This window comes from Xenopus laevis, chromosome 1L (genome assembly GCF_017654675.1).
Source record: "Xenopus laevis strain J_2021 chromosome 1L, Xenopus_laevis_v10.1, whole genome shotgun sequence".
Classification (NCBI taxonomy): domain Eukaryota; kingdom Metazoa; phylum Chordata; class Amphibia; order Anura; family Pipidae; genus Xenopus; species Xenopus laevis.
This window is the reverse complement of record NC_054371.1, coordinates 223,640,031-223,653,754: the sequence shown is the minus strand read 5'-3', so window position 1 is coordinate 223,653,754 and position 13,724 is coordinate 223,640,031. Positions and strand designations below refer to the sequence as shown.

Sequence of the window (13,724 nt, the reverse complement as noted above, 5' to 3'; positions counted from 1 at the left end):
TGAAGTCTTGAACTCATGGACATCACCATATTCTGGGCTTCCTCCTGTTTAATGCTCTGCCAGTGAAATGCAGCTCAATTGGGTTCAGATCAGGGGACTGACTTGGCCATTCAACAATATTTCACTTCTTTGCTTTAATAAACTCCTGGGTTGCTTTGGCTGTATGTTTTGGGTCATTATGAAACACCTCCCAATCAATGTGACTGCATTTAGCTGGATTTGAGCAGACAGTGTCTCTTAATAGCTCAGAATTAATTTGGCTGCTTCTGTCCTGTGTCACATGATGGATAAACACTAGTGTCCCAGTCCCACTGGCAGCCATGCACACCCAAGCCATCACACTGCCTCCCAAATGTTTTATTCATCATGTGCTATGCTTTGGATCATCAGCTGTTCCACACCTTCTCCATATTCTTTTCTTGCCATCATTCTTGTAGAGGTTGATCTTGGTTTCATCTGTCCAAAGAATGTTTTTACAGAACTGCGCTGGTTTTTTAGATGTTTTTTAGCCGAGTCCAATCTAGCCTTTCTATTGTTGATGCTTATGAGTGACTTGTACCTTGCAGTGCACCCTATGTATTTACTTTCATACAGTCTTCTCTTTATGGTAGACTTGGATATGGAGACTCTACCTCCTGGAGACTGTTCTTCACTTGTTTGGCCTGTGAAGGGATTTCTCTTCACCAAGGAAATGATTCTGAGATCATCCACCCCTGTTGTCTTCCGTGGACGTCCAGGTCTTTTTGCGTTGCTGAGTTCACCAGTGATTTCTTTCTTTCTCACCATTTATCAAACTGTAGCTTTTGCCACTCCTAAGATTGTAGCAATATCTCGTATATGTTTTTGCAGCTTAAGGATGGCTTGTTTCACCTGCATGGAGAGCTCCTTTGACAATATACAAATCTTCCACATACAAGCACCCCCCCTCAAATCAATTCCAGGGCTTTTATCTGCTTCATTGATAATTAAATATCAATAGAATTGCCCACATCTGCCCATGAAATTGCCTTTGAGTCAATTGTCCAATTACTTATGAGCCCTACACACCTTGGTCCCCCTTAGCCCATAACAAGGTTACAGGTATATAAAAACATTGGGGTAACAGTCACCCTGCTATAGTTCCAGGGGTACCCAGGGTACAAATAAGCACTCGCCCCAAATCTCACCCTAACTGACCTTCAGTCTGGGCCCCCTTAGCTCATAACAAGGTTACAGATATATAGAAACATTGGGGTGTCACCCTGCTATAGTTCCAGGGGTACCCAGGGTACAAATAAGCACTCACCCCAAATCTCCCCCAACTGACCTTCAGACTGGGCCCCCTTAGCTCATAACAAGGTTACAGATATATAGAAACATTGGGGTGTCACCCTGCTATAGTTCCAGGGGTACCCAGGGTACAAATAATCACTCACCCCAAATCTCCCCCTAACTGACCTCAGGCTGGGCCCCCATAGCTCAAAACAAGGTTACAGATATATAGAAACATTGGGGTAATAGTCACCCTGCTATAGTTCCAGGGGTACCCAGGGTACAAATAAGCACTCGCCCCAAAAATACCCCTAATTGACCTTCAGTCTGGGCCCCCTTAGGTCATAACAAGGTTACAGATCTATAGAAACATTGGGGTAACAGTCACCCTGCTATAGTTCCAGGGGTACCCAGGGCACAAATAAGCATTCACCCCAAATCTCCCCCTAACTGACCTCAGGCTGGGCCCCCATAGCTCAAAACAAGGTTACAGATATATAGAAACATTGGGGTAACATTCACCCTGCTATAGTTCCAGGGGTACCCAGGGCACAAATAAGCACTCACCCCAAATCTCCCCCTAACTGGCCTGCAGACTGGGCCCCCTTAGCTCATAACAAGGTTACAGATATATAGAAACATTGGGGTAACAGTCACCCTGCTATAGTTCCAGGGGTACCCAGGGCACAAATAAACACTCACCCCAAATCTCCTCCTAACTGGCCTTCAGACTGGGCCCCCTTAGCTCATAACAAGGTTACAGATATATAGAAACATTGGGGTGTCACCCTGCTATAGTTCCAGGGGTACCCAGGGCACAAATGAGCACTCACCCCAAATCTCCCCCTAACTGACCTTCAGACTGGGCCCCCTTAGCTCATAACAAGGTTACAGATATATAGAAACATTGGGGTGTCACCCTGCTATAGTTCCAGGGGTACCCAGGGTACAAATGAGCACTCACCCCAAATCTCCCCCTAACTGGCCTTCAGGTTTGTCCCCTATAATAATAGTTATGAACCTGTTGCAGTCACACTTAGCATGTAAGGAGTGCTGGGGTAAGTGTGTGAGTAGTAACGTGTCTGTATGAGGACAGGACAGTAGCTAATGTGAAGTGTTAGGCTTGTGGTCAGAATCTGTCAGCACCAGAGTGAAATCACAAGAGGACACAGATCAGTATGCAGAGTGACATCTCATTGTAGACTCTGTTTGCATATTTAGTTAACCATTAGATTGCCAAAGCCATGCGAGAACTGCTGAGCAACAGCACATCTCACTAGAATGATACAGTGTATAGCCTGCTCTTCCCTGTGATACCATAGTGTAGTGATGAGTGGTCCGGCTGAAGCCTGCAGGATCTGTGGGTTTACCCGTGGGTTGGGCGGATTTGGGCTGACTATTGTACCTAATATTCAGGCCATGGACGGGTGCTGGTCCAGCTCTTCCTACTGCCCTTGCCACCCTCCTTGCCCACTACCTAACAGTGCCCCACTTATTAAACTGGTTATGTTTTTGCTCAGACTAAGAACCTTATCATCCAGCAGATGTTTGTGATAACCATAAAATGTGCTCAGAAAGGGATCCGAGCCTCTGATTAATGTTTAACTCACTCCGGTTGTTCTATATGATGATTTCGAGTAAACACAGGCAATGACAAGCTGGATTATACTGAGTATTTGATTGTCACTTCCAGTCTGCAACTTCCACTGGAACGTTCTCCCTCTGCTTCAACAGTTGACTATAAGCTCTTAGGGGCAGTTGCTGTGTGTTCCCCAATTACTAGTACCCTCTTTTCACTGTATCTTTCCAGACTGCCATTGGCTTTGGCTTTTTTTCTTGCCAGGTTGTTTGGAAGATCTGAAATATTGGTAAATGGGAAAAGCCATTGCAGACTGTCGCCTACCTTCCTATTTCCAAATATTTGGTGACCAGGGCCCCAGGCATTGGCTTCTGGAGCTTCACCTTTAGTATGATGTAGAAAGTGATATTCTGAAATCATTTGCAATTGAGTTTAATCTTTTATTATTTGTGGTTTTTATTATTTAGCTTTTTATTCAGCAGCTCTCCAGTTTACAACTTCAGCAATCTGGTTGCTAGGGTCCAACCATGCACATATCCAAATAAGAGACTGGAATATGAATTATTCTTTCAGCATGTTAGTGTTGATGAACAGACACAGTACAGACACTGGCATCACTATCCCCATGACATAATCCCAGGCTAGATGGGGGCATATGTAGGAAACTGCTGACGGTAGCGTCACTAGAGGGGGACTGGCCCTGGTGCGTGACACACAGCCGGGCCCCGCCCACCTCCGTACGGCCGAATTTTCAGTGGCGCGTGGGCTGCCGGTAGTTCCGCCAGCATTACATTAAAAGTATGTATTTTAAAACTGCCGTGGAGTTAAAACGATGGCAGCATAGCTATTCCCCTGTACTAAGCACAATTCAGCAGGAACAGCCCCTAAGTTTGCTCATAGTCTGTACAGAGAGATACCATAAAACTATGGCAGCATAGGCATTCCCCTGTACTAAGCACAATTCAGCAGGAACAGTCCCCTAAGTTTGCTCATAGTCTTTACAGAGAGATCCCATAAAACTATGGCAGCATAGGTATTCCCTGTACTAAGCACAATTCAGCAGGAACAGTCCCTAAGTTTGCTCATAGTCTGTACAGAGAGATCCCATAAAACTATGGCAGCATAGGTATTCCCCTGTACTAAGCACAATTCAGCAGGAACAGTCCCCTAAGTTTGCTCAAAGCCTGTACAGGGATCCCATAAAACTATGGCAGCATTGGTATTCCCTGTACTAAACACAATTCAGCAGGAACAGCCCCTAAGTTACTCATAGTCTGTACAGAGAGATCCCATAAAACTATGGCAGCATAGGTATTCCCTGTACTAAGTACAATTCAGCAGGAACAGTCCCCTAAGTTACTCATAGTCTGTACAGAGAGATCCCATTAAACTATGGCAGCATAGGTATTCCCTGTACTAAGCACAATTCAGCAGGAACAGTCCCTAAGTTTGCTCATAGTCTGTACAGAGAGATCCCATAAAACTATGGCAGCATAGGTATTCCCTGTACTAAGCACAATTCAGCAGGAACAGCCCCTAAGTTACTCATAGTCTGTACAGAGAGATCCCATAAAACTATGGCAGCATAGGTATTCCCTGTACTAAGCACAATTCAGCAGGAACAATCCCCTAAGTTTGCTCATAGTCTGTACAGAGAGATCCCATAAAACTATTGCTTAAACAAATCATCCTCATGCATCATTAGCCTGAGGCTTTTGTCACATTGGGCATATTCTGTACCTGGGTTGAAGCAGCAGAACCTGCTGATAACAGGCTCCTTGGGTTGGTTCAGGTGCTTCAACCCAGGTAGAGAATATGCCCAATGTGACAAAAGCCTTGGTCTAAATGTAAATCAGGTGTGTGTGTTTATACACCCGGGAACAGGATCTCCTAAGTCCTGTATTGTTACATCTTCCTTGACTGACCTCTAACTCTTGCTTTGTTTAACTGGGCTGGATGCTGATTGCTCTGTAGTCAAAGCTCCTAATGTATCCTGTATGAAGAAATATCAGTAACTTGGAGATTATATAGAATATACATGTATATACTATATGATTATTTAGTATATACATATATAATACATAAAAGCCATGAATATCTTGTAAATTATATCCTTATAAACGGTGAGTTCTGATGTCATTTCAGTCACATGACTCACTGAAACTTGTGTATTATAATAAATAAAGTACCCCCAGTTGTAAAATATGAGGATATTAGAAGTTACCTCGGAGTTCCATGACCTTTATAAAAACACTCGGCCTTCGGCCTCGTGTTTTTATATAGTCATGAAACTCCTCGGTAACTTATAATATCCTTATATTTTACAAGAGGGGGTACTTTATTCACTATATATGTAACTGCATTTGTAAGTGATAAGGATATTCAAAGGCACTGAGGGGTTCTGTGACCATATAAAGACACAAGGCTGCAGGCTGAGTTATACAGGGAACTCGGAGTATCACTCATGTATTATAAGGGATAATGTACCCCCTACTGTAAATGATAAGGATATTAGAAGTCACTGAGGGGTTGTTCTGTGACCATATAAAGGCACAAGGCTGAGTTATACAGGGAACTCTGAGTATCACTCATGTATTATAAGGGATAATGTACCCCCTACTGTAAATGATAAGGATATTAGAAGTCACTGAGGGGTTGTTCTGTGACCATATAAAGGCACAAGGCTGCAGGCTGAGTTATACAGGGAACTCTGAGTATCACTCATGTATTATAAGGGATAATGTACCCCCTACTGTAAATGATAAGGATATTAGAAGTCACTGAGGGGTTGTTCTGTGACCATATAAAGGCACAAGGCTGAGTTATACAGGGAACTCTGAGTATCACTCATGTATTATAAGGGATAATGTACCCCCTACTGTAAATGATAAGGATATTAGAAGTCACTGAGGGGTTGTTCTGTGACCATATAAAGGCACAAGGCTGCAGGCTGAGTTATACAGGGAACTCTGAGTATCACTCATGTATTATAAGGGATAATGTACCCCCTACTGTAAATGATAAGGATATTAGAAGTCACTGAGGGGTTCTGTGACCATATAAAGGCACAAGGCTGCAGGCTGAGTTATACAGGGAAATCTGAGTATCACTCATGTATTATAAGGGATAATGTACCCCCTACTGTAAATGATAAGGATATTAGAAGTCACTGAGGGGTTGTTCTGTGACCATATAAAGGCATGGAGCCAAAGGCCAAGTGCTTTTGGAAAGCTCATGGAACTCCCAGGTGACTTCTGATATACTAATATTTTAAAACATGGGGTATATTATTTTTAAAACATGGGGTATATTATTAGTATGTATGTTTATTTATTATAAAATGAGCCACATGAGAAAAATTACACCACTGAGGACCTATTATAAGGATTAGTTTACAGGAGATTTGTGGCTCTTGTGTATTGGGAATATGCACACACACCTCCAGGAGTTGTGGATAAATCTCACTAACAATTAGGGCTTATGTGATTTTCTAATATCTATCTGTGGGCTTATGAAATATTCCTCCTGTGTAGGTATGTTCTGTGTGTGCTGATTCATTTATATCATGTATTCTATTTTAGTAGATAATTGACAGCTGGGCGACTCCAGTATCAAGTAGATGATGAGTTGCCCCGCCTTTCATGATTCAATAATTTTATTTAAAGGGGATATAAACCCAAAAATAAAATGCCATGTAAAGAAAGAAAAAAGATACCAATATTCACTTGTTATGTTATATGTAAATGAAAGTAATGAATACTTGAACTGTAAATTACTTTATAATGATTTTTCATCGATCTCGGTGCATACTAAGATTCCGGAACTTGAACTGTGGATGACAGTTTTTATTTTTTTTCAGTATATTTTTCACATTTTTGTATTTTTTTTTTGCCCTTGTTTTGTTTTGGGGGGTGGAGTCTACAAATTAGCTGATGAATATGTATTCAATATTATTAGAGCAAGGGTTGTTGCGAGATAAGTGATTATAAATTGGGTTATAATTGTTCTATATGCTTCACTTCTGTGCTAATTGCACTTATAGTATTATATGGATCTACACTTACGGACACTTTAATTGCCAAGTTTTTTAAAAATATTTTGTGATGGAAGATATCAGTATGGTGCGTGATTTATATGTTAATCACAAAATTGCGGGTGCACTATAAAGTCTTTTTTTATTTTAATAAGCTCCGGATTTCAGAGAGCACAGCGCCCTAATATTATGGTGGAAGAGAGTAAGGGTTAATGAGTCCTGTGTTACACAGATGTCATGAATGAATAATTGTTTAGTCTTTTAAATTTAGAATGGTTAACATCCTCAGATATATTTTTTATATATTTACATAAGTAATGTGCCATACAAACTAGATATTTAACAGATATGTCCATTGTATGATTACATCCTCAAAATTAGCAAATTAAAAAAAATATATCTTTAGTTACAATAAGTTTGACAGATAATACTGCTACTAAGTATCGTGTTTTTAATTGAGTTTTAAATGTGGTACCAGCTAAGTTTAAAGTGCGATTTTTCGTGTGTGTTTTTATTTATTATAATACACACTTTTTAGTGAGTCATATGACATCAGAACTCACCGTTTATAACTGATGACATCAGAACTCACCGTTTATAAGGATATAATTTACAAGATATTCATGGCTTTTGTGTATTATACATAATATATATAATAAACAAAAAGCCATGAATATCTTGTAAATTCTATTCTTATAAACGGTGACTAGTGATGTCATCAGCTATAAATGGTAAGTAGTGATGTCATTTTTGTCACATGACTCACTAAAACATGTGTATTATAATAAAGTACCCCTTGTTGTAAAATATGAGGATATTAGAAGTTACCTCAGAGTTCCATGACCTTCGGCCTCGTGTTTTTATATGGTCATGAAACTCCTCAGTAGCTTATAATATCCTTATAATTTACAAGAGGGGATCCACAAAATAGAAATCCGGCACAACCATAAAAATCTTTACCTGTTTTTTTTTTTTTTTTTTTTTAAAACCTGATATTTGAGTCCTCAAAGTCCAAATATGATGTTTTAAAATAAACAGGTGAAGATTTTTATCGGTGTGCCAGTTTTAAATTTTCTGGATGTATATCAAATATAATGTGCACCCCAATTATACATTAATTTTGCATTGGAGTGCGGATACTCATTGGACTATTATATTTATATATGTATGATCCTGAAGAAGGCTCGCAAGTAGGGGCAGAATTGTCACAATAAATAAACAAAACATTTTTTCACCAAGAACAAGTGCGGTTATTGGCTATTGATTATGTATGAGTTTTGAAGCAGTACCTGGGCATTTTTGTTAATATTCACTGTGCACCAGATTCTGGAACACACACACACACACACACACACACACACACACACACACACACACACACACACACACACACACACACACACACACACACACACACACACACACACACACACACACACACACACACACACACACACACACACACACACACACACACACACACACACTTCCTTATTCTTTTGCATGTTTGTCACACAAAATGTTTCTGATCATCAAACACATTTAACTATTAGTCAAAGATAACACAAGTAAACACAACAGTTTTTAAATGAGGGTTTTTATTATTTAGGGAGAAAAGAAATCCAAACCTGTGTGAAAAAGTAATTGCCCCCTGAACCTAATAACTGGTTGGGCCACCCTTAGCAGCAATAACTACAATCAAGCGTTTGCGATAACTTGCAACGAGTCTTTTACAGCGCTCTGGAGGAATTTTGGCCCACTCATCTTTGCAGAATTGTTGTAATTCAGCTTTATTTGAGGGTTTTCTAGCATGAACCGCCTTTTTAAGGTCATGCCACAACATCTCAATAGGATTCAGGTCAGGACTTTGACTAGGCCACTCCAAAGTCTTCATTTTGTTTTTCTTCAGCCATTCAGAGGTGGATTTGCTGGTGTGTTTTGGGTCATTGTCCTGCTGCAGCACCCAAGATCGCTTCAGCTTGAGTTGACGAACAGATGGCCGGACATTCTCCTTCAGGATTTTTTGGTAGACAGTAGAATTCATGGTTCCATCTATCACAGCAAGTCTTCCAGGTCCTGAAGCAGCAAAACAACCCCAGACCATCACACTACCACCACCATATTTTACTGTTGGTATGATGTTCTTTTTCTGAAATGCTGTGTTACTTTTATGCCAGATGTAACGGGACGCGCACCTTCCAAAAAGTTCAACTTTTGTCTCGTCGGCCCACAAGGTATTTTCCCAAAAGTCTTGGCAATCATTGAGATGTTTTTTAGCAAAATTGAGACGAGCATTAATGTTCTTTTTGCTTAAAAGTGGTTTGCGCCTTGGAAATGTGCCATGCAGGCCGTTTTTGCCCAGTCTCTTTCTTATGGTGGAGTCGTGAACACTGACCTTAATTGAGGCAAGTGAGGCCTGCAGTTCTTTAGATGTTGTCCTGGGGTCTTTTGTGGCCTCTCGGATGAGTTGTCTCTGCGCTCTTGGGGTCATTTTGGTTGGCCGGCCACTCCTGGGAAGGTTCACCACTGTTCCATGTTTTTGCCATTTGTGGATAATGGCTCTCACTGTGGTTCGCTGGAGTCCCAAAGCTTTAGAAATGGCTTTATAACCTTTGAAATTGAACTCAGGTGTGATAAACCACAGTTAAGTTATTTTTTAACAAGGGGGGCAATCACTTTTTCACACAGGCCCATGTAGATTTGGAGTTTTTTTTCTCCCTTAATAACGTAAACCTTCATTTAAAAACTGCATTTTGTGTTCAATTATGTTATCTTTGACTAATAGTTAACGCTTTTTGATGAGCAGAAACATTTAAGTGTGACAAACATGCAAAAGAATAAGAAATCAGGAAGGGGGCAAATAGTTTTTCACACCACTGTATATATATATATACATATACACACACCTCCATACGTGCTACACAGTGCTGTACATTTTTACAGTCCAGTGATAATACAGACAGGGAGATCACATGGCAAAAACAAATATACTCAGTTACAAAGACAAAATGCCACGTGTATAGAGACTCCGGTGGAAGTCAGGTTTCTGCCCCGGAGAGCTTACTATCTAAGCTAATGTTTCAAACTTGTTGTGTAAAAGCTGGCAGCTCACCTACATCCTGGAAATTGCCTTTGTTCCACATTTACTGGGCCTTTCATCCAACACACAGTAAATATTGATTTGGCTTTAACACTGGTTATGTGCCAGAGTGGGAGAGCAACATTGTCACATAAAGTAGCCTCTCTCTGACACCAGTATATATATATATATATATATATATATATATATATATATATATATATATATATATATATATACACACACAAAAGCTATGAATATCTTGTAAATTATATCCTTATAAACAGTGAGTTCTGATGTCATCAGTTATAAACGGCGAGTTCTGATGTAATTTCTGTCACATGACTCACTGAAACTTGTGTATTATAATTAATAAAGTACCCCCAGTTGCAAAATATGAGGATATTAGAATTTACCTCGGAGTTCCATGACCTGTATAAAGACACTCGCCCTTCGGCCTTGTGTTTTTATATGGTCATGAAACTCCTCGGAAACTTATAATATCCTTATAATTTACAAGAGGGGGTACTTTATTCACTATTTATAATACACAAAAGCCACGATTATCCTGTAAATTATATAGTGAATAAAGTACCCCCTCTTGTAACTTAGATTTTGCAAAAACAGTAAAAAAATTAATAATGGAAAGTAATTGAAAAAAGTCTATTTCTGGGGAACAATGTAAAAACAATTGAATTGAAAAAAGTGTTTGGAAGGTGAACAACCCCTTTACGATAATATCCTTAATATCCTATAATAATATAAGGATAAGTTACCGAGGAGTTCCATGACCATATGAAAGCACAATGTCGCAGGTCATGGAACTCTGAGGTGACTTCTAATATCCTCATATTTTGCAACGAGGGTATTTATTATAATACACAAGTTTATTATAATACACAAGTTTATTTAGTCATGTGACGGAAATAACATCACTAAGCTGCGATTATAACCGATGACATCACTAAGCACTGTTTTATAAGGATATTATAGGTTACCGAGGAGTTTCATGACCATATAAAAACACGAGGCCGAAGGCCGAGGAACTCCGAGGTAACTTCTAATATCCTCATATTTTGCAACTGGAGGTACTTTATTATAATACACAAAAGCCATGAATATCCTGTAAATTATATCCTTATAAACGGTGAGTAGTGATGTCATCAGTTATAAACAGTGAGTAGTGATGTAATTTCTGTCACATGACTCACTAAAATTTGTGTATTATAATTAATAAAGTACCCCCAGTTGTAAAATATGAGGATATTATAAGTTACCTCGGAGTTCCATGACCTGTATAAAAACACTCGGCCTTCGGCCTCGTGTTTTTATATGGTCATGAAACTCCTCTGTAACTTATAATATCCTTATATTTTACAAGAGGGGGTACTTTATTCACTATATAATACACAAGTTTTAGTGAGTCATGTGACAAAAATGACATCACTACTTACCATTTATAGCTGATGACATCATAAATTTCAGTGAGTCATGTGAAATGAAATCAGAACTCCCCGTTTATAACTGATGACATCAGAACTCACCATTTATAAGGATATAATTTACAAGATATTCATGGCTTTTGCGTATTATATCCTTATAAACAGTGCTTAGTGATGTCATCAGTTATAATCAGAGCTTAGTGATGTCATTTCCGACATATGACTCCCTGAAACTTGTTTACCATAATAAATAATGTAGCCCCTTTTGCAAAGTATGAGGATATATGAAATATGAGGAGTTGCATGTTTTTATGGTCATGGAACTCCTCGTGACTTATTCTTATATTATTATAGAATATAAAGGATCTTATCTTAAAGGGGTTGTTCACCTTCCAAACACATTTTTCAATTCAATTGTTTTTAAATTGTTCCCCAGAAATAAAGGCTTTTTTCAATAACTTTCCATTATTTATTTTTTTACTGTTTTTCCAAAATCTAAGTGTAAAGTTGAATGTTTTTTTCTCTGGTGTTTGAGTCTGACAGCTCAGTAATTCAGGTGCAGACTCTGAACTGTTACAATTTTACAACATTTAGTTGATCCATTTCTCAGCAGCATCTCTGGAATATTAGTAACTATTGTATCAATTCTAACAGCTGCCTGTAATGAAACCCAGAGATTCTTGCTCAGCAGGGACAAACATAACAAATGTATCAACTGAATGTATCCATTTAGAACAGTTTACAGGGTCGGCGACCCCCCGCCATAGAGCAACTTCAGAAGGTGAAGAATGACACTTTACACTTCAATATTAGAAAAACGGTCACACGTTGAAAAACGGTCAGTCATTGGAAAAAGTCATTATTTCTGGTGATCTGTCTGAAAACCACCCATTTAATATTACAATATGGTACTTTATTCACTATATATATATCCATTCCCCTGTCTTTCTTCTGCTCTACTCCAGACTCTTCTCAGTAACTTCCACTTGATGGTGGTGGGATGGGAGACAGTGGAGGGGGGGCAGTAGCACCCACTGGGGGGGGGGGGTGCAGTTTTTGAACTAAAGATGGGAGGCAAACAGTGCTGGAATTAGGGAGGGATGCACAGGGATGCCATGCCTTCACTTCTCAATTCCTGTGAAATAGTATCCCCTCAGCGGGGATGCAAGAGTTTTGAATCCCGGAACTTTCTTTAACTCCTCTACACTTCTACATGCAAATAAAATGTATTATAGTTAAATATATAGAGGATAAAATGAGAGCAAAGATTGCTGAGAGATAAGTAGAAAAGATAAAGAGGCGTTAGACAGATAAAGAAGGTGGAGGCATCAGAGAGGGTTATAGAGAAAAGGACAGTAGAAAACAGGGGAAACCAAAAAGAGAAAATGAAGGATTAAAAACAGCAGCAGATGAAGAAATAGTGAGAGAATGATATATATGAAATAATCTTGGGTAATGTAGAATAAGATAGGGTTGTGCTATGTTATGACACACAATACACACAAAAGGTACTGTGTTTGCAGACGCTGAATTGGCAGCCAAGAAAAGTCATATGCACAATTTTCATTTTGGGGTCTCTACAGGTCACATATGTAACTCTATGCATACTGGGTATCAAACTATCATTACAAGCAAATAGCAAAATGGCTTTGCTTTAAAGTAGGTGAAACCAGAAAGTATTGGTGTGTGAGGCATCTTTATAACAATGGGTGTGGCTTATGGCTGTGGGAGGGGCTTGTTTTACCATGCCGCGCCACACTCACCACACAGAGCATCCCTCTACTTTTTTTTACTCCAATTCAAACAAACACTTCAAGACACATGCAGATTAGAACATGTGTATCTTCAATTTATAAACAGCATATTCTGATGTAGAAACGCATGATTTATAAGGATATCATTTACAGATTGCCTATAGGGAAATGGCCAACCTATGATGTGCATGGGTGCTGTTAACTCAACCTGCACCCAACCCTAGCCAGCACCCGACTATCAGCTGCATAATGTTGTCATTGTAGGACCAGCACCCAACCCTTAGCCGCATCTTCCCTCTGTGTACATGACTTCTGTATGTGCTGATGGTTCCAATACACGGATCTTTCTGGAGCAGAGGCAAAGTGTACTTCCCAAAGTCTGACCCACACCCAACCCATTTCAACTAGGGATGCACCGAATCCACTTTTTTGGATTCAACCGAACCCCCGAATCCTTCGCGAAAGATTCGGCCGAATACCAAGCCGGATCCAACCCCTAATTTGCATATGCAAATTAGGGGTGGGAAGGGAACTTTTTTTTGTACTGCCTTGTTTTCTGACAAAAAGTCACGCGATTTTCCTCCCC

The 13,724-nt window shown here is 39.5% G+C and overlaps 1 protein-coding gene across 2 annotated transcripts in view; it reads left to right on the top strand.

Annotated features, from left to right (window-relative positions):
* The window catches only part of dym.L (dymeclin L homeolog), a 256,941-nt gene that overhangs the window by 14,423 nt on the left and 228,794 nt on the right, over positions 1-13,724 (top strand).